The sequence below is a fragment of the Anomaloglossus baeobatrachus genome, chromosome 1, assembly GCF_048569485.1.
Source record: "Anomaloglossus baeobatrachus isolate aAnoBae1 chromosome 1, aAnoBae1.hap1, whole genome shotgun sequence".
Classification (NCBI taxonomy): Eukaryota; Metazoa; Chordata; class Amphibia; order Anura; family Aromobatidae; genus Anomaloglossus; species Anomaloglossus baeobatrachus.
Window position 1 is genome coordinate 775227517 of NC_134353.1, and position 27692 is coordinate 775255208.

Genomic DNA, 27692 nt, shown 5'->3' on the forward strand with positions numbered 1-27692 from the left:
TTTCTCATAATGTTTACCTTGTGGGGAGAGTCAACATACCAACACATTAGATAGTTATCCAGTCCCCCTGCAATCAATGGGTTTGTCTAACACTCATCTACCACCTGGTACTGTAGCGCCAGCGTCTCTGCACTGCCACCCCCCCCCCCTGCAGGAACGCTGACTCACTCCCCACCACGGCCGGCCCCCACCAAGCTGCCTTGCTTCCCTCCAATCCTCAACGTGGACGTTCTCTGCTTCCCCCTCCTGGGGCCTGTGCACGCCACACAGGTCCTCTGAGAGTGCTCCTAGAGCGTGTGCGCACACTTCTGCCCTTCTCTTAAAGGGCCAGCGCACCATTTCCTGGAAGTACCTCTCAGCCTATGGCAATCAAAATTACCCATTGAAAGTTTATGGGTCTGCAGAAATCACAGATCGCGCAAAGATGACGTCAGTGGAACAGAATATGTGTGCTGTCCATGATTATCATTGGTGAAGCTCTGTTAATGATTTATTTCTAAGTGAAAATCCCTGATGACACACTGATTGTCAAAACTGACAGTCACCAAACCCTCATGAAAGTCAAATGCAAAAACACTGATGAAAAAGAGTCCGTATTTTTATGTACAAGAATAATTATGGATGCCTGAAGGAGGTCTTAGTAGTAATACATATTCTCCACAAAATTCTGAAGCATTTTCACTTACAAGTCTACATTGTGCAATTCCTCTGCTATGGGGGTTATCTGGGACTTTGATTATTTTTTCCCTCTGGGGCTAAAAACTTACAGGAAAGTAGTTGCTATCTCTCTGCTGGCTCAGAGCGTTCTCGGACTGTTCCTCCTTCTCTTTCCCTCTGCTCTTGTGGTGGTTGGCACGGGGCAGGCAGCGGGTAGTCGTAGCAGTCAGGGAAACAACAGGGCTCAGCACACCTTGCCAGTTAACCCCTCGCCTCCCCGTCACCAAAACTCTCACAGGACGGACTATTTTTCAGTTCTCATGCGGCACACAAACAATAACAAAGAGTCCAGAAACAGTCTCAATGGTAAACTAGCAATCCAAGTTTATTTTTATCTGTTACAGTCTCCAGTATTCCTTCGGTCCATTCCTTACGGCACCAGCATTCCTCCCATAGGGGTTCTTCACAAATTTAGTTACTCATACACTTTAGTAGCAATCCATCTTCCTGGCACCCGGGTTCTTTACTACCACTAGGCCTCTCCTTCCACTACAACGCATCACACTGGCACGATACAGGGTCATAAAGTCAATTGAGCCCATTCACCCCACCCACAAGGTACACCGAAGCGCAAGAAGGGCCGCAACCGACAGGTCTCTTCATCTGTGCCCAAGCCATCCAGTCATACCCTGCACCTGAGGACGCACTGACCTTCAGCGTGTGTGTGGGATTCTCAGATCATTATCCGCCAAGAAAACAGATGCCAGACCCCCGAAAGCAGAACTTTACCCCTCTCCTGGGGGATGCAGTTCGTACAATCCGCATTCAGATCCCATGTATCCCAGTCGCAGGGTTGACCCATCGGGCCACAATCATCTTTGTGGGCTGGTCACATCTACGCCATACTGGGGGACTCTCCTCCGGTCTATTTCCTGTCCCTTCTATTTATAACCCTATCCTCCTCCCACAACTACTCCCTGCCTATCCAGGTACCAGGAGAACTGTGTCCCAATCCTGCCACCTGGTGGCGAAATCACACATAACAGATCAGAACAGACAGTGCATTTGACAGTGGTGTGCTGGGTATGACTACAGAGGAGGGCCTGGCCCTCACTCCTCCTACACTCTGACAAAGGGGTATTGCTGCTGATATTATGCGGATTGCCTGCAGGGAGTTGGCTGTCAATCAGCGTGATGTCTGCACTGTCAACAGTGACGACCTTTAACAGTGCAGACCAGAAAAGAAGGCGCTGTTCTGTTGACGTTAGGTGAAATGAAGCAGATAAATCACCATCTGAGCTGGCAGAGATCATCACCGGATAAACAGGCAGGTACCTGACTTGGGATTTAAACCAGATCTGAACCCCAATTTGCAGACATGGTGTTTTGAGGTGAAGTCATATGAAAAGGCTTGTTTAAAAAGCCGCTTTTGACTTTTAGGATTGCTACTTCCAATAGGTTGCGCTAGAGTTTGTCTCCTTCGTGGAGAGACAATTTGAATATTTCCCTGTAGATCAGTATCCTAGCCAAGGCCGACTGACTTGTTGCCCTCTAGTCACCCACCACCCATGGCGCATACGCTGTCAGTCTCCTCCCTGGTTATGTCCCATCCTGGAGCACAACTACACAATAACACACTGAGTTAGATTTTTGGGAAGGACCTTTTACGCCGGGCACTGCCTGTGCCACATTTGTTCCCTGCTCAGTAGAGGGGTTGTATTAGTCACACACTGAAATGTTTACTTGAAAGTCTGCATATCTGCTTCATATGTAGAACGCGGCAGACTAGAACAGTTGCCATTTGCAAACTATGTCTGAGAAAAACAGAAAAGATTAAACGATCAGATTTCCCTTTATTTCCTAACAAGCTGCACAACAGCTGCCCCTCCCGGACTGCAGCAACTGTTACTCACAAGTACAACAAACTTTCTGTTTTCTGAAGGGTTTTCATGGATCGACTGCATGTGCTGCGGATTAATCCAGTAGCAAAGGGCCATTGTGTCCCAGGACTCATTATTTTGTTCTTCAATAAGGAAAAGTAAATTGCTGCTGGTCAAATATTACACCACATCCATAAAGGTCTGGTATGTATATTGTTCATACATTGACTATAGCAGAGCGGGATGTGTCATTTAAAGGTAGCAAGTTTACCTTCAGTCCTATGTAAAACCATAGATAACACATGATAGCCTTAACCCTTGTTTGGTACCAAGGGGTCAATGTGACCTCATGTAGATTGGTACAACTAGTGATTATAGACAATGGTTAAATGGGTATTCCCATCTCAAAGACACTATCCCAATATGTAGTAGGTGTATTAATAATATTATTAGCAAATAAAGCGCCAATTAGTTCTTCTGTTGTCACTTACCTCATGTGCAGGGCATTGTAGCAGCTTACATATCCATGGTTACTACCACTATTAACTAACTGTCACTATATGAGTGGTCATAACCATGACTACCTTAGCTGCGATGCCCTGCACATGAGGTAAGTGACATAGCTAATCAGGAGAACTATACTACCTTTCTAATTTGAGGTATTTGCTAATATTATTATGATTACTACATGTTGGGATATGGGACAGCACTCCAAAAATGGTGACATGCTCATTGTGATGTTTTGTAGAAATCCATGTCACGTGGTGCAAATCAATGTATGGAATGCAATTATGTCTCACGACTTCCCCATACACAGGAGCATTTGTTCGGATGAGCGTTTAGGTGTTCTCAGAGCGGAGAGAGGAGAAAACTGCGGCCAGACACCCCAGGGGGCAGCTTCTCTCCCCTGAAAGCAAAAGGATTGGACATTGAAGTTACAACTGCCCAAACCTTCTCTTCCCCAACATCTAATGTCAGGGAGTAACTGAGAGACCCCCATACAGATCAGATCGTCGGCTGGTCCATTGTGCTTTAGTTGTACAGATCTACAAGGTTAATGTATGTCTACAATTGAACCATATGGGTATAGCTTAATAATGCCAAAGATGCACAGGTCTCTTACCTCACCGGGGTAAAATTCTCATTTTAAAAAAAGTCTACTGTCCAAAGCTATACAACTTTTTTTTTTTTTTTTTTTTTACAGCCATTTAAAGGGGTTGTCCACGAAATGAACTACTCCTAAAAGTAAACTACCTCCATGTAGAATATGACCATCATACACTCACCTCCTGGTCCGGTGTGGTTGCAGCAATGTCGGTGCTATATTTGCAGTCCCTTATGTGATGTTGTTATGTTGCGAGAGCGCTGCATGTGTTTCATCAGAGCCCTTTACCATTGTACCTCCCTAAATTCCTGCCCAAATATCAGGAACACACACAGATCAGCTTTTCCTTCTAGCAAAACACCTAGAAAGCAGAAACAACCAACACATCCATTGCAGCTTCTCCACTGGTCTTCCCTAGGGTCTTGGAGGCCAAATTCTGCTAAATCTAAGCGATAGCCCCTATGTTTTTAATAAAGAGCCTTGTAATGCATTATTACCTCATTGACACCATATGGATAAGGTGCATGGGCTATAATCAGTGGAGACCCCAGAATATAATTACATAGATAATTAAAATCCACGGCAGCGATAATTGTACTCAGCGGCCTAATGAACATTCCTCTCCGGTGGAGATCTCCCAGGAATCATTTGCATCATGACATGAATAGGGGGGAGCCGTCTCCTTCCACACAGTTTGGCACCGCTCCGTAACAAGCTGTTTGTAAGAAATGATGAAGAAAAGGAAGACTTTACTTGTAGAATACTGAAGAGCGTCTCATCTTACTCCAGTCCGGCTAAAATTGTTACCATGCTGACCCATGTAGCCGAGTATTGCGCTATCCTATGATGGGGCATAGTCCACAGTCCATCTGCAATACATCAGGATTCATGCATGGCCCTTTATGTCATTCATGTAAGTAAATACCAGAACCTGGTGGAATGCATGGGAATTATAGGCATGGAGAATGGTGGGGAAGCAGACAGCGGGACAGATGACGAAAAATACAACATGTTGCTAAACGAAAAAAAAAGCTAAAAAACATAAAAAAATAACCTTAAAAAAAAAGCCAAATCAGTTTTATGTCGTCATATACAGTACCTATCCCTATGTGTATTAGCCATACGTACAGAATGAGGTAACTCAGTTTCTCGGTGAACTATTCTCTATAGAGGATTTCAGAATGATGAAAGAAAAAAGTGAGTCAAGATATAGCATATCAGAGCAAATCCACAGGTATAAGACATAATGGTAACAGTCTTAAAGGGGTTGTCCCGTCACCTATCGCGGGCAGAGCAGAAAACATAGCTGCCCATGCACAGCACCGACCTCACCAGCGCCATGCTTGTACCCGCCCATAATCTCGCGCCTGCGCATTTACTTCACCGGTGTGAGCGAGGGCAGCTATGTTCTCTGCTCTGCCTGCGATATGGCAGAGCGAACAGCGCCTGGGCAAGCCGACCTAACTGCACAGGCGAGAGATTTGAAAATGCGCTGAGGAGGATGACGGAGGGCGTCATCCCGTCAAATCAAGGAAGGAGGACGGGGATCAGCAGCAGGAGGGGGGACAGGAGCAGAAAATGAGCCCGCCCATCTGGCCAACACAGATAATTAGTATACCTAAGGGCCAAGTTTTATAAAGTTATTTTTGGGGTCTGGAAGGGGAGTCAGGGCCAAGGTGCACCTTCATAGAATGCAGCCCAGGAGCTGCAGAAGGAAGGTGATTTTTTTAGTTTAATCTGGTGACAGGTTCCCTTTAAGACAATCCTGTTTCATATGTTATGAAAGTCATAGAGGAAGTAAGAAAGGCTCCTGCTTTGGGCCTGGGCCATCAGTATACATTACATGATCATTTAAATGGCTGGCATGCAAATGTGACGCCCTGGACTAGTCAGGTCGTCCCAGGTAGTAACACACACACACCCTCCCTCCCGATTAGGTGACAGCAGCCAACCTAGAAACACTTGTCACCACTCTCCAGGTTTGATGTCCACACGAGCGGGGGCGGAGCCAGGTGGTTGGCTCCGCCCACCGAGGAGTTCACAGGCTTGGAGGCAGGAAAACAAAGACACAAGTTGTAGTGCAGAGTAGAGAGAAGTCAAGTTCAAGGGCAGACCTGTGTCCAGGCCTGCCAACAGTCTACTCCGGTGGCTGGGTCGGAGCCCAGTCATCTTTGGCAAGGAGGCAGACGGTGGTGGCCGCCTGCAGGAGCTGGGATTACAGCCAGTGGAACTGTAGGGACCGGGGTCGGGCGGTGGCCCGCCGGTACCGAACCGGGGAACCAATTGGAAACCGGAGCACCAGGAGGGATACTCAGACCCAGTACAAAGCCCTGAACGGACAGGGCCGAGTCAAATCAACTGATTGAGGACTGGACTTAAGGACCTATCCCACACAAGACCCGTTAGAAGACAACAGCCCAACCATACAGGGTAAAGCCACCGCCAAGGCATAGAGACCCAAAAGGCCAGCGTCTGCAGGCAAACGGGCTCCTACGGCATATACAAGTCGGGGAGCGGACTACCGTTGCTTAGGCATAGGAGTCAAAACATTCATACAAGGAGGTGCAGGAGAAAGGCGGAAACCACCAACCTATTCTGTAAGAAGCTGCAGCCGGCTGCGAGCCCCGTTCATCACCCAGTTTGGTTTACCAGAGACTCCAGTGTATTGTGTCATAGTGAGTACACCAGTGCCTTCGGGCCGCGCACCGCGCTGCACAGCATCAGCACCCAGCACGTACCCGCTCCCCCGCCTCAGCACCTCCCTCGGGCCCCCGGGACCATTGCTCCCCTACCCACGAAGGGGTCAACACCAAGCTGCACAACACCGTCCCCGGGAGGCCTAGTTAACGGCAGCGGTGGTGTCCATCCAATCACAACAACCCGTGGGTGGCGTCACGAACTTACATCCCAAATCAAACCGCCGCGGCCCCGGCCGTGGAACTCCCCATCAAGTCCCTGCGTGTAACGCCAACTCCCTTGCAGAGCGACGTGACCCCCGGGTCCGTGAGAGGCTCGAGCCACCACCCACCGTACAAGCACAGATCCAAGCGGCTAGGCGGTCGCAACCGCGGGGCGGTACACAAATACTAGATTTCATCCACAATGGAATCTGCATTTCTACCATGCAATAGGATCTGATCATTCAGGGTTTCTGAAGAAGTAATCAGCTGATTGCCAGGCTGTGGTCAGTATAAAAGTGATTGCCTTCATGAGACAACCTCTTTAATTGTCTTAAAATAATTTGGGTGGTTGTGGTTCTTGTTTTCTGACGCAACCTACACATGCCACACAACAGTATAGTCTACACTATATAACACTCCAAAGTGAAATCCATTCCAAGGTACATTAGTGAAGACTTGATTCTATGTGATCTTTCTATTGGTGCACATCAGCAATTTATAGATTACGATTTACATTCCCTAAGTTCAAATGGTAAGAAAAAATACTTTGGAAACCTACAGGTACAAGCTATGCAGAATCATATCAAAGTTAGACGTATTCCATATTAAATTTAGGTCATCTGGTGCAGGGCTACAGTTTTGTTTCTAGTGTCCTTCGACAGCTCTTTGGTCTTCACTATAGTGGTGTTTGGAGTGTGATTGTTTGAGGTTGTGGACAGGTCTTTTATACTAAGTTCAAACAGATGCCATTACTACAGGTAATGAGTGGAGGACAGAGGAGCTTCTTAACAAAGAAGTTACAGGTCTGTGAGAGCCAGAAATCTTCTATGTTTTTAGATGACTAAATACTTATTTTCCACCATAATTTGCAAAAATAATCTTGCCAAATCAGAGACGGTGATTTTCTGGATTTGTTTTCTCATTTTGACTCTCATAGTTGTAGTCTACCTATGATGTCAATTACAGGCCTCTCATTTTTTTAAGTGGGAGAACTTACACAATTGGTGGCTGACTAAATAGTTAAATAGTTCTTTTTCCCCACTGTATATCAGGTGGAAAGAGGTGGGACACCCGGCACCCCATCAGTCAGCTGTTCTTGGTTATTGCGGTGGGTGGATGTAAACAGCGCTGTCATAATACAAGTTCTAGGGTTCTGCCACTCAGCTCCTATTCACTTTATTAAGAACTGAGCTGCAGCAGGTGACAACACAGTGACCAGAGGTGTTCATACACTCTTCACATCCAATCTCCGCAAGAGCTGAAAATACCTGATCGTTGGGGATGTAGGATGTCATATCTCCTCTGATCTCATATTTCTCTATCTTTACTATAACGTATCAATATTTTAAACCTGTAAAACATCTTTATTAATATTTACAGACATACTGCACATTGACTTTAACACCTACCTATTGGGGAGTATAAATCCTTGTTTTTATAACCCATAGCTCACATATAATCAAGAAGCCAATGAGATAGGAACAATAAATCACAGCGCTCCAATATCATCAGTGACCTATAACCACTGAATGCCTCCTAGAAGAATGAAGCCTGGTACAAGTCCAGACTGTACAGCACTATACGCGGTCATCCATTAACGATGCTTCTATTGTACGACTGTCACTTTAATGCCATTACACATCTTTTGTTCACTGAAGGAGTCTTGGTTGCATTGACCGCTTTTAGGAACCAGTGTTAAAGCTGGGTTCACACTAAACGACAGCGACAACGACGTCGCTGTTACGTCACCATTTTCGGTGACGTAACAGCGACCTTGTAAGTCGCTGTTATGATCGCTGCTTAGCTGTCAAACACAGCAGAAGCAGCGATCATAACGTCGCTGTGCTACATGTTCAGAGAGCAGGGAGCCGCGCTTAGCGCTGGCTCCTTGCTCTCCTGCAGCACACATCGGGTTAATTAACCCGATGTGTGCTGCAGCTACATGTCACAGTTCAGAGAGCAGGGAGCCGCGCTTAGCGCTGGCTCCTTGCTCTCCTGCAGCACACATCGGGTTAATTAACCCGATGTGTGCTGCAGCTACATGTCACAGTTCAGAGAGCAGGGAGCCGCGTGCACTGCTTAGCGCTGGCTCCTTGCTCTCCTTGCTACAGTATACATCGGGTTAATTACCCGATGCGTACTGCAGCCACATGTCACAGTGCAGGAGCCGGCACTGGCAGCAAGGGCGGCGGAGGCTGGTAACCAGCGTAAACATCGGGTAACCAGGGAAAGGTCTTCCCTTGGTTACCCGATGTTTACGCTGGTTACAGCTTACCGCAGCTGCCAGTGCCGGCTCCTGCTCGCTTCATTTCGTCGCTCTCTCGCTGTCACACACAGCGATGTGTGTGTCACAGCGGGAGAGTGACGACCAAAAAATGAAGCTGGACATTCAGCAACGACCGGCGACCTCACAGCAGGGGCCAGGTCGTTGCTGGATGTCACACACAGCGACAGCGACGGGACGTCGCTGCAACGTCACAGAAAATGGTGACGTAGCAGCGACGTCGTTGTCGTTGTCGCTGTGTGTGACACCAGCTTAAGTGTTCAACATTACATGATCATATAGGCTGCTTTCACACATCCGGCTTGAGCTGTGCGGCTCAATCCGGCTGTGCAAGCTATGCAACGGATGCGGTGAAAACACCGCATCCTTTGCATAAGTTTTTCCCATGTGGCCCGTCCGGTTTTTGCCGCTTGCGGCATGCTACTGAGCATGCGCAGTGGCAAAAACCGCATGCGGCGGCCGGATGCGGTTTTTGCTGCATCGCGCCGCATCCGGCCGCCATAGGCATGCATTGAAAAATGCACCGCATCGGCCGAATGCGGCGCGATGCGGGTTTTTTTGCCGCACGAAAAAACGTGCCAGGCAACGTTCCATCTGGCCGCCGCATCGGCTAAATCTGCCGCATGCGGCAAAAACCGGATGGAACGCAAGGTCTTGCGGCACAATGCAGAACTAATTAAAGTCTATGCAGAAAAAACGCAACCGACAGCAAAAAAAACCGGTTGCGATTTTCCTGCAAAGTGCCGGATTGTGCCACATTGCAGAAACCGGAGGTGTGAAAGCAGCCATAGTTATATATTTCCGTCATACTGCAAACACAATCCGTGTACTGTCTTTATTTGTGATTACAGTTTCTTTAAATGTAAAATGAGTGGATACATAAGTAACAATTTATTCGACTCCTAAAAAGACTCACCCATATCTGTAAAATGGGTGTGTGGAGTATGGATCCACCAATCACATAATTCTGTAAGGCATACTGTGCCGCATTATTATCCCATTTCATAGCTGAGATCTCTTATCGTGGTTCTGTAACAGTTATTTCTCAAAACATATCTGATTTCAGGTATTCTTGCCTAGTAGAGGATACAATGCTGTATGGAGGCGCCTTGGCCTGAAGCTCTGAGGACTCCATATTCCACTGTACAGACTTCATCGACATGACCTTAGAGTTTCTTAAAGCACCACGCCAGCATTTTTTTACTTTAGCACTGGAGTGGTCCCACTAATGTTAGGTCCCTGAGCCTAAGTATTTTACTTACCAGCTGCCCTCATCAGCTCCGATACAGATCCACCCAATCATCATGTGACTTAAGTCAGAGGTAACAGTCACAAGCTCTTAATGTAAGTCTATGTGTGCAACCTTCTGGCTCTCAGAGTGTTATACTGTTGTGACTTCCGGATCGCCCAGCAAACAATGGATCCAGCAGATCACAGTCTGATCACATCCAGAGCAGTGCCAATAACAGAAGACGGCTGCTGGTAAGTATGAGATTAAGTGCAGGGATCTTAGATTAGTGGCATTACTCTGATGATATAAAACAAAAATGGAGTGGTGCTTAAAGACATCATGGGGCAATTTCACAAAGTGTTTTCATCAGAAAACTGGTGTAAAATATTTTGAAAAGTCACAAAATTATTGCAGAAAAAATGTGGAATTACCCAAAATGTTACCAACTTTTGGCGTTTGCAAGTTTGAAGCAGCTTCGCCAAAACTGGTGTAGCTGGGAAGGAGCCAAAGCGGGACAGGGTGTAGTTGTGTCTGCCCGGCAAATTCATCAAAAGTATTGGCATTTCCTACAAACCATTTTTGGAGAGCTATATGCTACAGAGGAGATGCGCTAAATTCATTAAGTATCTTCTTAATAAATTTGGCGTACCATACTCTAGTGAGGCTTTCACTAACATACAGTCTTAATGACTTGGCCTCTAAATGTGTTAAACCAAAGTGTCACACAGTGTTGTTATAGCCCCGAGTTAGCTGCACATGTCAATAGTCTAATATTCATTTACTTTTTGGAACTCTGTATTAGCAGATTGTATGTTGCATGGGTTCTGATCTGAAATATAAATATATTTAAGGAGGCTTTCCAGTATTTTAATATTAATGACCTTATGATAGATCATCATGGTTCAGCTCTTGGCATCCCACAATAAGCTGACTGATGTAGCTGCTGAGTCTTTTTCAGTGCTTATTAGACACATTTGTATCTTTTGCAGTGGATGTGCCTTGTACTGCTGCTCTCCAGGGCTCTGGAATCTGGATCATTTAAAGGGAATCTGTCAGCAGTTTATTGCTATATAAGCTGAAGCCAGTCTGCTGCAAGGGTTAACACAGAGGATTTAGGGATGCCTGTCTTGTCAAGGTCGATCTGTTGTTTATTTGCTATGTTTGTATAAGCAGCTGGACTTATCATTGTTTGGACTACAAAGTCAAGCGCAGGCAGTCCAGCGCACCCCTCCCCTAATTGACACCTCTCTGTCAATGTACAATCTCTGTTGAGAGCCTGGTGTGGGCGGGGATAGCTCTCTCAGCTCTACTACATGACTAAATCTAAAAATTCTGATTGCGTTAGAATGGCTGCTCCCAATGATCTCAATGATAAATCGTTGGAGTCTGGATCTCGGTAGAAAAAAACCTACTGACAGATTCCCTTTAAGTGAATGGGACTGAGCTGCAGTACACGGAAAAGCCACTATAAAATGTAAACAGAAGTGCCTGGTAAAACAATGAAATGATTCCCCCCAGCCCCTTCATTTATCAAATTGTTGGGAGTGTCGGAAATTGGATGTTTAATGATCAAATATTATGCCCTGCATTAGGAATATGTCATTAGTATTTAAGACCTGAGATTGACACAAGTGTTGCAATGGCTTGTGGGGGCCATGGTAGTCATCACAGGGGCTTCTAGGCCACAGCGCATCCAGATGTTAACCCCTTGCACCCGGGTCCCTACTCCAGTACAAATATACTTCCACAAAAGTCCATTCATCCTCTGAGGCAATAATTCAGACACAGGGGGATTCTGAATCTTTTCAAACACTGGAACTTTACTTTTAGATGTCTTCACAACACCTCGCATCTCATGGCCACCACTTCTGACCCCATCATGGTACCATGTAATGTTCTTTACATAATACAATTTCCCAGCTGAACGCTGCCCTGGCACCTGGGTCTCAGAAGGCATCACTAGGCCCCTCATCCCTTCCCCTGACCTCTCAGTACATGGCAAGCTCATCCTCTGCTCACACACTTGGCCCCCCACCCTATCCTTAGGGCATACTAACCATCAGCTTACTGCAGGGAATCGTTAGGAACTCCTTCCTGGGAACAGGCAACACTCACATCGTCTGGACTAACCCCACGTACAGAGGACGTAGTTTTCTTCAGTTCTACTTGTTCGGGACCCCACGTGTCCAGGGTATGAAGTTGACTCTGAGGGTCTGGTAAAATCAATAAATTGGGCTTGTGTTCACATTCTCCTCTCTATGGACTTGTGACGCCCTGGACCCCAGGGGTCACAGGTCACTACATAACACCATACAACCCCTTCCCTGGACAGGTCACACCAGTCAAACATTAAATCCTTGTTGCCACCCTCCAGGGTTGATGTCCACACCAGGTGGGGCGGAGCCAGGCGGTTGGCCCCGTCCACCGAGGAGTTCACAGCCTGGAGGCGGGAAAAACACAGCAGTCAGTCCAGTTGTAGTCTGTAGTGAGTGAGGAGCAAGATCTGTGTGTGTCTGGGTCAGAGCCCGGGCACTTCCAGCAAGGTCGGCAGACGGTGGTGGCCGTCTGCAGGAGTTGGCAAAGGTCAGCGGAACTGTAGGACCGGGGTCGGGCTCTGGCCCGCCAGTACCGAACCGGGGAGCCGATTGGAGCCAAGCACCAAGCAGGGTACTCAGACCCCGACTAGGCTTATAGTCAACCTCTAGTCAAATTCTCTGGTTGCGGTCTAGACCTCAGGGGTTCATTCTCAACCAAGTCCCGATTGAAGGCAACAGCCCAACCATTCCGGATAAGTGCCACCGCCAAGGGCCAGAGATCTAAAGGGCCAGCGTCTGCGGGCAAAGGGGCTCCTCTGGCTCATATACGTCGGGGAGCGTACTACCGGTGCCCAGGCATTGGAGTCAATATACAAACACAGGTGCAGCCTGAACCAACAGCCACCATCAACCCATCCAGGGAAACACTGCAGCCGGCTGCGGGCCCCGTCCATCCAGCCATTTGGTTTACCAGAGACTCTGTCCATCTGTGTTTGAGTGAGTACACCAGTGCCATCCGGCACCATGCCACGCTGCACCACAACCCTGCACCCTGCGATCCCCCCATCCTACGGGAATCCAGCCAGCCACCGGGCCCCGGCACCAACAGCCACTACCCATGGAGGGGTCAACACCTAGCTGCTCCCCACCATCGCTCCCGGGAACCCCGTCACCAGCAGCGGTGGTGCCTACCATCACCACAACCCGTGGGTGGCGTCACGAACTCTGTCCATCCCAAAAACCAATCCCAATTCCCCTTTTCACTCATGGGCGAGGAGCGCTGCTCGAGCTCCGGGTCCGTCCCCGCTTGAGCCACCGAGGAGAAGGCACCGGATCCGGGCGCGATCTCCCTGAGCAGCCCCCGCGACGGGGAAGCCGGCCCCCGCCCGAGACAGACTCTCCTGTCCTCTTCCTACAACTACCCCCTTTTATAACATCCTGCCCTCCCTGTCACTAACCCCTTCTTACCCACAGGGTAGCAAGGAAAGCAGTCAATCGAGCCAAACTGCCACCTGGTGGCCACACAACATACTGCACAACACTTTATTACATGCTACCGTGTTTCCCCGAAAATAAGACAGTGTCTTATATTAATTTTTGCTCCCAAAGATGCACTAGGTCTTATTTTCAGGGGATGTCTTATTTTTCGATGAAGAAGAATTCATATTTATTGTTGAACAAAAAATGAACATTTATTATATACTGTACAGTAGTTTTCATCACAAACCAGCATAAACAGACAAACTATGAATCCTATCAAGAATTTCTTGTTACTACCATTATTTCCATGTACAACATGCCTTGGTGTTCTGTTCGACGGGCATGCTGCCAAACAAAAACTTAGCTAGGTCTTACTTTCAGGGGAGGCCTTATATTTATTAATTCAGCAAAACCTCTACTAGGTCTTATTTTTAGGGGATCAATAAAAGTGAATCATGGTCTAATAGAGCGCTATGGAGGTCACAAATCGTTTAGTAAGTTTTATTTGTGTTATTGATAAAACAAATAAAACTTACTAAACGATTTGTGACCTCCATAGCGCTCTATTAGACCATGATTCACTTTTATTGACACCTATTTCCCCCTTCGGGGGTCCATGGCAAGAGCTGCTTAAATGGAGGCTTCATCAAAACCAGGACCTTTTGGACACCTATTCCCTCCACTAACCCGCGGCTGGATCAGGCTTACAGGAATCCGTCTCCCTGGAAGGATCTTACGGATAATCCTCCTGACAGCAGAACATTACACTCCCGTCTATTATCGTGGTTGTGCGAGGGCTGCACAACCACTCCAGGTGAGCAGTTTTAATTACCGGTCTCACCGTTACTCCTGCCCTGAGACTCTTCACCTGCGCTCCCTGTTTTGACTTCTTTCAGTCTTATTTTTAGGGGATGTCTTATTTTAGGGGAAACAGGGTATATATGTCGGCTACCTCTGCAGGGCTGACAGAGCTTTGTACCCCCTTACACAAGTATAGAAACCAGTAGGAATCTCAAAGACTCATGACAACTTTATCAGCAATATTTTACACCCCAAACTATTTATATAGACATGTACTTCTTTCAAAGGCAAGCACAGTAATTCTTTTACATGGCCAGTCTGTTCCTCAGCTACTGAAAAATAAGTGTGTGAATTTATATGGAAATGAGGCTGTAGAACTATTTGTAGATCTGAGGACTCTGTCACTCCAGCTCTATTCCCTGCCCAGCACTGTTTCCTTCTGCTTGACTGACAACTTTTTTGCCAAAAGTCACACTGCATAGAGATTGTCAGTCAGGCAAGAGTAGGCAGTGCTGGGCAGGGAATAGAGCTGGAGTGACAGAGGTTTCCATTCTTCAATAGCTCTTCAGTCTCATTTGCATATCCTTTCATTTTCTTAGTACTGAAGCATCAGACTGGCTATATAAAAGGTGTTACAGACTTGTCTTTAAAAGAGTTCCAGTCTCATATACATAGTTTCAGGTGTGAAATGCTGGTGACAAACTCCTTTAAACGCATATCCCAAATGGTGAAAATGGGAATTTTGGACCCAGGTCCTATTCGTGTCTCTTTCTCAGGACTAGAGAAAGCAATACACAGATGCCAGAAGACTGGGTCACAATAATGAATTGCCTACTATAAGGCCAATTATGTTTTTCACTAGTATAAAGCCATGCACCGTTATGAATCTTGGATATGTCTAAGCTCATAGTCCAGAAATCCTTAGCTTCTAAACAGTGTGTGTCTCATCCCCACAAATGGTCAGCAAAATGAGAATACATCACTTGTTTTCATCAGCAACAGTCAGGCATTTCATTATTTCACAGTCTTCGCGTTTAGAAGAAAAGCTGATTTAACAGGTATCTTGTTCAAATGACCTCTGACAAAGCGACTTTAAGCTCCCGCACATCGTGTCCATGCACGGACGCTTTTAGACGTCATGCTCTCATAGGTTTGAATGTGCAAAGTAGCGTTCACAGAATCTCCTTAGAAATCAAGACTAATTCGCTGGTAAAGTAATCCGGATGGAGGAAGCGTGATAGACTTTTCAATTATGAAATTCCAGTTATTTTGAAAAATGACATTCTTTTACAATTACATGCTAAGTAAATCATAGCACTCTTCTTCTACCACCACTTTCCTCGTGTGAATAGTTTACAACATCTGAAAATGATTTCTACAAAAATGTAAATTTCATTGTGTTTAAGGTTTGTGTTCTACTCTGAGAAAACATATTCAGGCCGATACAGAAAACTGTATGCGTTTTGGCATAAAAAACTTTGAATAATTGCAAACATTTTGGGCTACGTTAGCAGCTTTGGGCATTTTCACGATCTGCGAAAATGAGTGGGTGGGTAGTGACTATGCCCGACCATCAAAGTTTAGGAACGTGGTGGCGTTTCGTACGTCAGAAATGTTACTCCAATACATGTTCTACCATTTTAACTTTCAAGCAACATAAATCCTAAAACAAGGAGGGAACAAAAACTGCCCCCATCATTGTATTAGTTTCCACAATTAGCAAAATGGAGATGTCACGCTAGGTACGGGGGAAGTACCAAGCGAACGGCGAAAGGGAAGGGAAACCCTGTGTCTAGGGAAGGGAGAAGATGGTGACCCTGACCAAACCTACTGCTGGTCCCTGGGCTCCTACACCACCCTAGATAGGTGCGGAACCTATGCTCCAAGACAGATACCTGACCCTAGATATCCCTAGTGCTGGGCCCTAAATAGGGAACGGGTGGGATGAGCTCCTTGTCAACCTCACTACACACTATAGATGACAAAAGGAGAACATACAGGGAGAAAATGCATGAACTACTTATCTACATATGACACAGGTAGAAGTTCAGCAAAGTTTTCAGCAATGACACCACAGAGGAGTACAAGCCATCTGCTTGCAACCAAGGCTTGAATGAACTGAAAAATATCCCCAGCATCAGTTCAAGGAAGGAAGGAGTATTTAAGCACCAAGATAATGCTGATGATCAGCAGCAGGGTGTAAGGTGAGCTCCTGCTGGGTCCAAAAGGGGGACAGATGAATCCAGCAGGAAAGCTACCTATACCAATGAATACTTACAGCAGGAACAATGGAAAGTCAGGGAGAATTCTGTGCATCAAAACATTGTGACCTTCTATGACCAGAAACCACATGACTGTCTGTCACCCGTGACACACCCTTGACAGGAGAACAGAAGAAAGGATCTGACAGTCGCCTACTTGAGGCTTCTTTTTCTGAGCTTGGAATAATCATTCACGCTCTCTGTTATGTGCATGATAAATTATTGCTGTTCTGTGATTCTTTGATGCCAATGTTTCTCATTTACGAGTCTCATCAATTTATCTGTTGCACGTTAGATAAAATGATTATGTGCATCAAATCATGTTTCATATCGAAAAACTAATTTATGTGATCAATGATCAGAAACTCCATTGTGTACATTTAAATGTTTATAGTGAGCTCAATTTATTTCCCCAGCGGCCCTATAAAAAGTGTTCATTTAATTTCGCATGATCTGGAATATGAAAGCTAATATAATAAATGCAGAATTGATATTCCCTCTCAGATGTTCCAGGAGTACTATATCTGAAATGTGTTTGGTATTCACATCCATACAGGCAAATCTATACAACTCTATAACCACATATCAAAGAAAGAAAATGTGTCCCCCTGTGCAGCTGGTTATTATAGGCCATCATACCCCTCAATTCCAGGACACGAGACAAAAACTTATGGGACCTCACACCCTTTCAAGTCTTAGAATACTGAAGAAGACGCAAAAAAGAACGCAGAAGCTCTCTAACAGTAAACCCAAATAACCGAAGAAACCTTAAACCGCCACCTAAGGAAGTGGTCATCATCAGATAAAACTATAGACAAAACTGCAGGACACATTCTAAGTTATAGCATAGTGTCTTTCGAGCTTCAGAGGGTCAATCAAAGGGTTCCTTTAGCTTCAGGAGCTGCCAACCAACACTAGATTTCATATCCCGGTACCTAGAATTTGTTTCATTGACTAAAAGGAGAAATGGACTCCCTTCTTAACAAAAGAAGCCCCAATAATCTATTTTTCTTAAATACATGGTAACACAAAACCTTATGTTGGATAAGAGATTGTTATGCCCCTTTCCCTAGTTTCAAGCTAACGGGAATCTGTCATATGAAAAAATGCTATGAACCTGTAGATTTAGGGTTAATTTACAGGTTAATAGCATTCTGATACTGAGCGGTTGCTGCACTGACAGCTCCTGGGAGGAAGTAACTATTACTCCTGGCAGCCTCCAGCTTTCAGTCATAGAGGCACGGCATGTGATGCATAGTGAATGGTGGCTGTAACCATTCCTCCCGACACTGACTGACAACCGACTCTGAATCAATGCAAGAGGAACCTGTCACATTGAAAATAGTATCTGAATTGCAGGCGTGATGTTTCACCGCAGGAGGAGCTGAGCAGATTGATATCAATTTTTTGGGGAAAAGTAAAGATTACATTTTATTAATTGAAATCCCTGGTGTTTGCATGCAAGAGTCCGGTGGGTGGTCCTTTCCAGTGATTGACAGTCTTCCCTGTATTGCTGTGTATTCAGAAATAGCTGTCAATGTGACGCCCCTGGACTATTAAGGCGTCACAGGGTGCTGCACAAACTGCCCTCCCCGTGCAGTATTGAAGCTCCCATGGTTCTGGGTCTCTGTCCTGCAGTACTGCCTCCACCAGCATTCACAAATCCTAGATACATCTTGCACCACACCTGTCAGGCACACCAGTGGGCTGCTTAAGCAGGAATAGGGCTGTCCACCTAGGGGTCAGGCAGGGAGGTGGGAGGTGTCAGGGGAGTCGAGTAGTAACCCTCGAGCTGTGAGGAGCTCTGAGGAAGCTGGGAGTAGTGGCTCCCAGGGGAAGCAGACTAGGTCGCAGACGGTGGTCTGGACCTAGAAGAGTCGGACCCCTGGTTGCAGGGGATTGAGGCTAGGTGCCTGGAACCTGTCAAGGAGGACGGTCAGCAGCCTGGTCCTCTCACCGGTCCGGAACCAAAGGCACATCAAGGTACACGGACCCTAGGTCGAGAAGAAGCTTCAGGAGACCCGGCAATTAACCTGTGGAGGACAGGGCCTTTATGGACTGTTCCCACGAAGCTCAGAGATCGGGGACACTAGCGCAATGAGGGGGACAGGGCTTTTCTAACAAGCGGCCCACTGAAATCCCAAGAGTGAGCCCTGAGAGCAGGCTCCTCCACTTACCACAGTGGGGAGTGGGACCCGGACAGCTCCAAGTTACCGGACCACAACGGACAATCTAAATTTTGTGCCAGGAGGCAGGTCACGGACCCCCAGGCAGTGCTGCAGGAGACGGGACCCGGACGAGCTCCCCTCAGGAGACAGCGGCAGTTAGAGACTTGGTTTACCCGGTTGTCAGCGTCTGCTTTCTTGCTGAGTGAGTACTCAGTTAACCCTTGCAACCAGTGAGCCTGCGCATTCCCTTGCATCCCACAGTATCGGTGCCTTCCCAAACCCATGGAGGGCAACGACACCTTGCTGCCCCACTCCATCACCCCGGGTGCTCCCAATGGCAGCGGCGGTACTCCCAATTACCGCACACCACGGGTAGCGTCACAAGCTAACTATATCTCCCCTGTACATACCCCCCTTTCCATTTGAGTGTGGCCCCTAGCCCCCAGGTCCGGAGACGCTAAAGCCACGAGTAATCACCACCCCCAGATCCAAGCGGTTTGATCAGCTGCAGGGGCAGCACATCAATCACTAACAGGACCGCCCACTGCACTCCTGCATACAAGCACCAGGGATTTCTAAGCTTCCATATAATAAGGACATTATTTGTATAGTAAGGGTCCTAGCTATACTCCACCAGAGGAAGGCAGCATGGAAAATACAACCTGCTACAATAATGCATCAAACATGTATTATATGAAAGCATAAAAATATTAAAAGGCAAGCATAAAAATCAAGGACATACAAATATTTCTCTATTCATTGCTGAAGACATTCCTAAGTGAAGTCAGTAATTATTACAGGAGCATCATACCCTAGATACATCAGAAATAGCATCTGTCCTTAGAATGAGATGCTTTTCAAACCCCAAATACACATGCCAAAAAGCAAAGTAGAAAGCTCTCTGACAGTTCCCAGGCATCAGAGTAAGAAAAATCAGCCACAAAGCAACCCTCCCAAAAACCTGCAAATTACTTACAGCAGTTAAAATGGAAGGCATCAAATGAATAGATCCCATGGAAAAGAAGATCAATGATATACTGATGTGACATAACTTTGTATCCTAAAAGAGCATCATCTAAAGAAAATTTGTCAGCAGATCCTTGCTATTTAATCTGAGAGCAGCATGATATTTGGTCAGTGAGCCTGATTCCAGCAATATATCACTTACTGGGCTGCTTGTTGCAGTTTCAATAAAATCAGTGTTTTATCAGCTGGAGATTATCTCTAAAGGACTACTTGTCTCATGCCATGTGGGCCTGTGATATGGGGTAGAGTTATACAAAGCTGCACATTTAGATAACGTTTAGATCTGCAGCAGTGAAAACAGTGATTTTATCAAAATAACAGCAAGGAGCCCAGTAAGTGACACATCCCTGGAATCAGGCAGTCTGCCTCTACATCAAGGTGCTATTAGATTATATAGTAAAAACCTGATGACAGATTTCCTATAAGATAACACTCAATAATAGTGTCTACAACAATAGTCCTGAATTATTAAAAAAAAAAAAAAAAAGGAATAAACCCAAAAGCACAAGCCCATCTCATAATGAAACAATGGCAGCATAATCAACATAGGCCCTGGTTCTCTACCTACTGACAATCAGCTGTGTGGCACCATACGAGAAAGAAATGTTCTATTACATGTCATCTATTTAAATCAATGGGAAATCTTGTAACACGTTGCACTCTGAGTGCCTGATTCATCAGTTGGGTATTCTAGAACTTTTTATTTTTAAGTTAAGTTTTTTATCTTATGGATTTTAACAATTTTTACATCAAAGACTTCAAAAAGCCAGACATGGTTCATTCATTTTGTACACCATAAAAATTGCTTTCTTTTTCATCCTCAATGGTTTGTGCAACTGTTTAGTTCAAAATATCAATTATTCAGCTAAAATCTGCAATCCGTATGATATCTCACGAGCTGCGCCTATGCTCTGGAACACACTACCAAGAGAATTCCGATTAATTCCCAACATCCACACCTTTAAGCGGGCCCTAAAAACGCATTTCTTTAGTCTAGCCTATCACCTCACTGCCCTGATCTAATCTAGTCCCTTTCTGCCCTTCAAAAATTTTACTTCCAGTTCTCGTCCCCTGTACCTGTATAAATTCTCACCGACGGGTTCATGCAGCTGCTTTTGAATACCCTATTAAATCGATGGCTGGACCATATATGACAAGCTTTTCTCCCCCCCATTCACCTTTCGTGCCTCCCCTATTTCCTCATAGACTGTAAGCTTACGAGCAGGGCACTCACTCCTCTTGGTATCTTAATTTTGTTATTTTGTATTGTCTCATATTGTCTGTACATGTCCCCTCTTAATTGTAAAGCGCTGCGGAATATGTTGGCGCTATAGAAATAAAACTTATTATTATTATCCATTTTTATACATGAGCAGTGAATAAGATTTACATAACCATTTTGATTGCTATATAAAGATTTGCAAAATATCTGTAAAAAATCAGATGCTATATGGTTGATCCATCTGGAATACAATATTTTATTGTGTACCCATAAACATAAATAGGTGAATATCATCCAAAAGATGGAATAGACCAGGGCACACAAAGATTTTTTTTTCATAAGGATATTTGATCCGTGTGAAAAAAAGTTAGCAGTAGGGGCAGCACGGTGGCTCAGTGGTTAGCACTGCAGTCTTGCAGCGCTGGGGTCCTGGGTTCGAATACTACCAAGAACACCATCTGCATGGATTTTGTATGTTCTCCTCGTGTTTAGAGTGTCGGAGGAAACCCACACAAAGACATACTGATAGGGACTTTAGATTGTGAGCCCCAATCGGGACAGTGTTCCTGATGAATGTAAAGCGCTGCGGAATATGTTAGCGCTATATAAAAATAAAGATTTAGCAATAGTGAATAACATTTCCTCGTACGGTCAGTTTTCTCCACGTAGAGCACTCGGACCAAAAATATACTTCTTTGAATGTAGATTGAGAATGACTTAATAATCCTGATAAATAAAGAGTCATCTAAGATTCTAAGGCCCCGATCTTTAGGACTGGAATTTCATACTCTAATGTTAATTATGGGCGTACAAGAATAAGGTGTGCCAAATTTATTAAGAGGAGCACGCTACTTGATCAATTTGGTACTTCTTGTCGAGGGGCATGGCGGCATATGCCACAAATAAGAACTGAAGTAACATTTCTGGCATAAGAAACGCCATCACTTTCGATGAATCTGAGAGGAGGGCATAGAAACGCCCCATCCTGACGAAAGGTCCTTCCACATCTCCACCCATTTTAGCTGAGCTGGTTGAATCCGGAGTGAAAGCGCCAAAAGTCATGTCATAAATTTTAAAGACTATTCAAAGTGTTTTATGCCATTTTTCTGTTGTACACTCTTTAATATATTAGCCCTGAAGACTAAGGACACATGGCGAGAAAACCAGAGAGAGTTGAATGTGATAAAAATATCGCATTACTCAATGGGGTCACTCCCATGGTCGATTTTTTTCTCAGCCCTAATCGGAACGGGAAAATAATCACAGCATGCTGCGGGTGGAATCCATTTGTTTTCTCTCGCACCCATACAAGTCTACAGGTGCAAGAGAAACATCGCACTGCACTCGCATTACAGCGGAGTGCAGTGCGATATACGCATCAGCTGACAAGGGAGGAGATGGAGGGATTAATCCCTCCCTCTCCCCCGCAGCACCTGCCTTCTCCACCGTGGCTGTGCCCCGATTGCAGGATCACATCACAGTGGCATGACACTTGGCTTTCACTCCAGCAGAGCTGGAGCCGAGTGTCATGCGATTTACTCGCATGCCTGTGTGGCCTCAGCCTAAGGGCGGCTTTGCACGTTGCAACATCGCACGTGCGATGTTGGTGGGGTCAAATCGAAAGTGACGCACATCCGGCGTCACTTTCGACATCGTTGTGTGTAAATCCTAGATGATACGATTAACGAGCGCAAAAGCGTCGTTATTGTATCATCGTTGCAGGCTCCGACTTTTTCATAATTACGCTGCTGCGACAGGTACGATGCTGTTCCTCGTTCCTGCGGCAGCACACATTGCTGTGTGTAAAGCCGCAGGAGCGAGGAACATCTCCTTACCTGCCGCCAGTGGCTCTAAGGAAGGAAGGAGGTGGGCGGGATGTTTATATCCTGCTCATCTCCGCCCCTCCGCCGCTATTGGCCGCCTGCCGTGTGACGTCGCTATGACACCGCACGACCCGCCCCCTTAGGAAGGAGGCGGGTCGCCGGCCAGAGCGACGGTCGCAGGGCAGGTGAGTGCATGTGAAGCTGGCGTAGCGATAATGTTTGCTACGCCAGCTATCACACGATATCGTACCTGCGACGGGGGCGGGGACTATCGCGTGCGACATCGCAGCATCGGCTTGCGATGTCGCAACATGCAAAGCCCGCCTAAGAGTCCAGCTAGTGAGTGAGAGATCCCTTAAGATCAATGTATTTGATTTCCACTCAACCAACCGGACAGCTAGTACTGAGCAGGAGGGACAGCGATGAACTGTCCATCAGGCAATGCGGGCGAGGGCTGAGCTTACACTTTCAATAATCATTATACGGCTATTCTGGCAGAATGGGATTTTTCAAAGGGCTCCAGGTTCATCAGATACTAAATCTATTCAGTAATGTATGCATTTTGTATTGTGAAATCTTACAGATCGGTTTCTTAAAAGTGTGGTTTCCAGAAAGAAGCTTGGCAAGTATAACCTGAAACCATATGGGTCAAGATTTCATCACAGAAGACCATTCACTTACAAAAACTGATAAAAAAAACCTCAAATGCTGTAATTAGAAATCAAATATTCAAGGGAAAAAAAAAACAAAAACATTTTTGCTGTTTCAGATTCAATAAGGCTGTAATCATGTACAGTTTTTGATACAGTTACTAGAGACAAATACAGGCGTGGGCAAAAAAAAAAAAAAGAAGTGGTAGTTTCTTTTGTCTATTTCATTTAATCTCTTTACATCTTATTTTAGTAAAAAAAGAAAAAACTCCAAAAACTGCATGTGTATTTCATTATACCAGAAGTAGGGAGAAGTGTTCTCCTTAAAGGAAATTTGTTAGCAGGTTTTTGCTATGTAATCTGAAGCCAGCATGCTGCAAGGGTTAACACAGAGAATTAGGGGATGCCAGCCTTGCCAAGGTATATTTGTTGTTTACTATTTTGCTATGTTTGTTTAAGCAACAGGACTTATCATTGCTCGTACTACAATATCACACACATGGCAGTCCAGCACACCCCCTCCTCTGATTGACACCTCACTGTCATTGTACAATCTCTGAGAGCCTGGTGTGGGCGGGGACAGCTCTCTCAGCTCTGCTACATGGCTAAATCTAAAAACTCTGATTGTGTCAGAATGGCTGTTCCCAGTAATCTAAAGGCCCCGTTACACGCAACGACATCGCTAACGAGATGTCGCTGGGGTCACAGAATTCGTGACGCACATCCAGCCTCGTTACCGACGTCGTTGTGTATGACACTTTCGAGCGACCGTTAATGATCCCAAATACTCACCAAATCGTTGATTGTTGACACGTCGTCCATTTTCAAAATATCGTTGCTCGTTTGGGACGCAGGTTGTTCGTCGTTCCTGAGGCAGCAGACATCGCTACGTGTGACACCTCGGGAACGACGAACAAGGTGGGAGTGACGTTCATGCGGCTGCTCTCCGCCCCTCCGCTTCAATTGGTGGCCCGCTGTGTGACGTTGCTGTGACGCCGCACTAACCGCCCCCCTTAAAAAAAAAAAAAAAGAGGTTGTTCGCCGGCAACAGTGACGTCGTTAGGAAGGTAAGTTGGTGTGACGCGTACCAGCAATATTGTTCGCAATGGGCAGCGATTTGCCTGTGACGCACAAACTACGGGGGCGGGTGCTATTGCTAGCGATGTCGCTGCGTGTAAAGCAGCCTTAAGTGATACATTGTTGGATTCAGGATCTCTTTGCCTACATTATGCTGCTCTTATATGAGGTAGCAAAAATCTGCTGACAGATTCCCTTTAAGGCTATGTGTCCACGCTGCGGAAAATGCGCGGATTTTGCCGCGGATTTCTCGCGGAAAAGCCGCGGATTTCCCGAAAATCTGCAGCTCCGGCACTTCCCAGCCATTTCTATGGCATTTTGGAAATGCTGTGCCCATGCTGCGGATTTTTCCGCAGCGGATTTGGTGCCGATTTTGATCCGGAAAAATCTGTCAAAAAATGTCAATTATTGTTGCGGATTTTCATCCGGATTTTGGCTTTAAACTTGGGAAAAAATCCGCACCAAAATCCGCATCAAATTCACGGCAAATCCGCGGCAAATCCCCACCTTTGAAAAGGTGCGGGTTTTGCGGGAAAGCCGCGGATTTTGATGCAGAGAAATCCACAGCAACATTCTCCCGTGGACACATAGCCTAAAAAGACCAGCTCAGGATCGAGTCTTGCAGGCAATATTCCATGAGAGAGAAGTATACAAATTAGCTCTACAGGAAAATATGCCTTTAAAAGCGCCAACACAACGTTAAAATGACTAAACATATCCATTTGTAGGTAAAAAGTACTTGCTGTCCATATGTGAAGTCTTTTATGCATCTTTTTTAACCTCTTCATGCTTCCAAAGGCAGCAAGTAGCTAAAAGACGTTAGCAGACTGTTCTTCAGGCTTCTTTTGCTTTGAAGACGTTTTATACTTTACATTACAATTCAATAGGAAGCCTTTAAAGATCCCTGGAAGACATCTTGACTTTTTTTGAGAGTTTTGTCAGCGTTTTGCTTGAAAAACTGCTAGCGGATTCTTCATTATTTTATAGTCTGAAAAATGAAAAGTAAAAGAAATGCCCCAAAAACAATGGAAAAGCTGTCAAAGAAACCAAGCCTGCAGCTGAAAAACACTGAACTAGCTCTCAGGAAACATCCAAATAAAATCTAAAAAAAAAAATCCGCCAATTCCTGAAGTGTCCTTGTTTTGAAAAATTGCTTAGTGCGCAGACCTAAAAAGATGTCGTGTGCACATGCCCCTACAGAACAAAAAAAATCTTGCCAGTGCCAACTTGGAGATGTGGCTTGCAACATGACCAGGGACAGAATGACAGTCTATAGACAGTCAGGGTATTTGCCCCTCATCAGTGTAGCAGGACACTAAAGGGTGCTTTACACGCTGCGACATCACTAACGATATATCGTCGGGGTCACGTCGTTAGAGGCGCACATCCAGCGTCGTTAGCGACATCACAGCATGTGACACCAAGGAGCGACGAGCAACGATCGCAAAAACGTCAAAAATCGTTGATCGCTGACATGTCGCTCCTTTTCAGAATATCGTTGGTGGTGCATGATGCCGCTGGTTGTTCGCTGTTCCTGCGGCGTCACACATCGCTGTGTGTGACGCCGCAGGAACGACGAACATCTCCTTACCCGCGTCCACCGGCAATGAGGAAGGAAGAGGGTGGGCGTGATGTTCCGGCCGCTCATCTCCGCCCCTCCTCTGCTATTAGGCGGCCGCTTAGTGACGCCGCAGTGACGTCGCTATGACGCCGAATGCACCTCCCCCTTGAAGGAGGGATTATTCGGCGGTCACAGCGATGTCGCTGAAAAGGTATGTGCGTCTGACGCTGCCGTAGCGATTAATGTTCGCTTCGGCAGCAATCACCAAATGTCGCACAAATGACGGCGCTAGCGATGTCACAGCATGTAAAGCACCCTTTAGAGTATATAAGGATGGATTTTTTTCTTCTGATTTTAAATTGCATATTTCAGTTGACAATGACTGAATATCATGGTGATGACCTTTAAAAAGCAATCCATGTCTTCATTATGCCCCCCTGGTCCGCGTAGATCACATAGGAATGGTGACATTTCCGGGTTTGTACAAAGTTTGAAACTGCAGAGCACAAACTTTCGGCACATTATTCCTTTCCAGAGTTGGAAACTTTTCCTTTTAAAAAAGAAAGTGGAGTTTTGTAATGTAACAATTTGCTGTACTGATTTGTAGAAGTGAATTTCCAGAAGCAAAAGTATCTGTATTATCTACCGGTCATCTGCCATTATTGTAATTACAAAACTAAATAGACCTAATGTCTTCTACACCTGTTTCCACATGGTGGGTGTCTCTAATTCACTTTCCATGCCTTGCTCAAAATGCATCATGTTTTTGCCAAAAACCAGTGTTTCCACGGCTTACTGGGCAGGCACTGGGCTGTAACTGGAGCACTGTGCTCCTGTGACCAAATCTCCAGCTGCCGTCCAGCAGGTGTAAACACAAACACAAGGTCCAGTCAGTGTATCCCGTGTCTACAGCATCGCTACCGTGATATTGGGCACTACCGAAACAGAAAATGTAAGTGTTGTCGTATGCAGGTCCTGAAAACGAATATAAACATGCAAAGCCTTCAATGTTATCACTACAGTGCAGACAAACGGGTTCCTATATTAATAACTCAGTTGTTCTTAACCATTTCAAGACTGGGCCATTTACCCCTTCCTGACCACGGATATTTTCAGGTTTTATCATGCATACATTTTTAGACGTTCTATAATTTTTTTTCAGATATTCAAATTATTTTTGCCTCTTTTGGGCTTAATTTTTGTGTTTTTTAATCTATTTTATTCATGATATTGGGGGAAAATATAAAGATAAACAGAGTTAAAAGTGTTAACCCATTGCATAAAAAATATTTTTATATATTGGACATATTTGTTCGATTTGGGCGAAGCTAGAAACAGAGATTTAGACTGGTATCGTCTTTTTATTATTTCATTTTTCTGTTATTTAGACTTTTTTTTCTATTTCATTGTTTCCCGCTCCCTCCCTATACTTAGTGATCACATATTCACTGGGTTCGGAGATGAAGGCAGGGTGAGTGCCTCCGAATGTATATGCACAGTTCTAGTTCAATGTCGTGTATACACATATCGA

General features: G+C 45.5%; 2 protein-coding genes across 5 annotated transcripts in view; one reads left to right on the forward strand and one right to left on the reverse strand.

The window, feature by feature from the left end:
• MEGF10 (multiple EGF like domains 10) overlaps positions 1 to 27692 on the reverse strand; it is a 176812-nt gene that overhangs the window by 146213 nt on the left and 2907 nt on the right. The gene's annotated exons all lie outside the window — the stretch shown is intronic.
• Positions 27040 to 27692, forward strand: part of C1H5orf63 (chromosome 1 C5orf63 homolog) — a 173275-nt gene continuing 172622 nt past the window's right edge. The window contains exon 1 of one of the 3 annotated variants that reach the window (XM_075324782.1): positions 27040 to 27113. The gene's annotated coding sequence lies outside the window, so the exon portion shown is untranslated. The remainder of the gene's footprint in view (positions 27114 to 27692) is intronic. The other 2 variants (XM_075324770.1, XM_075324762.1) reach the window with 2 other exon arrangements.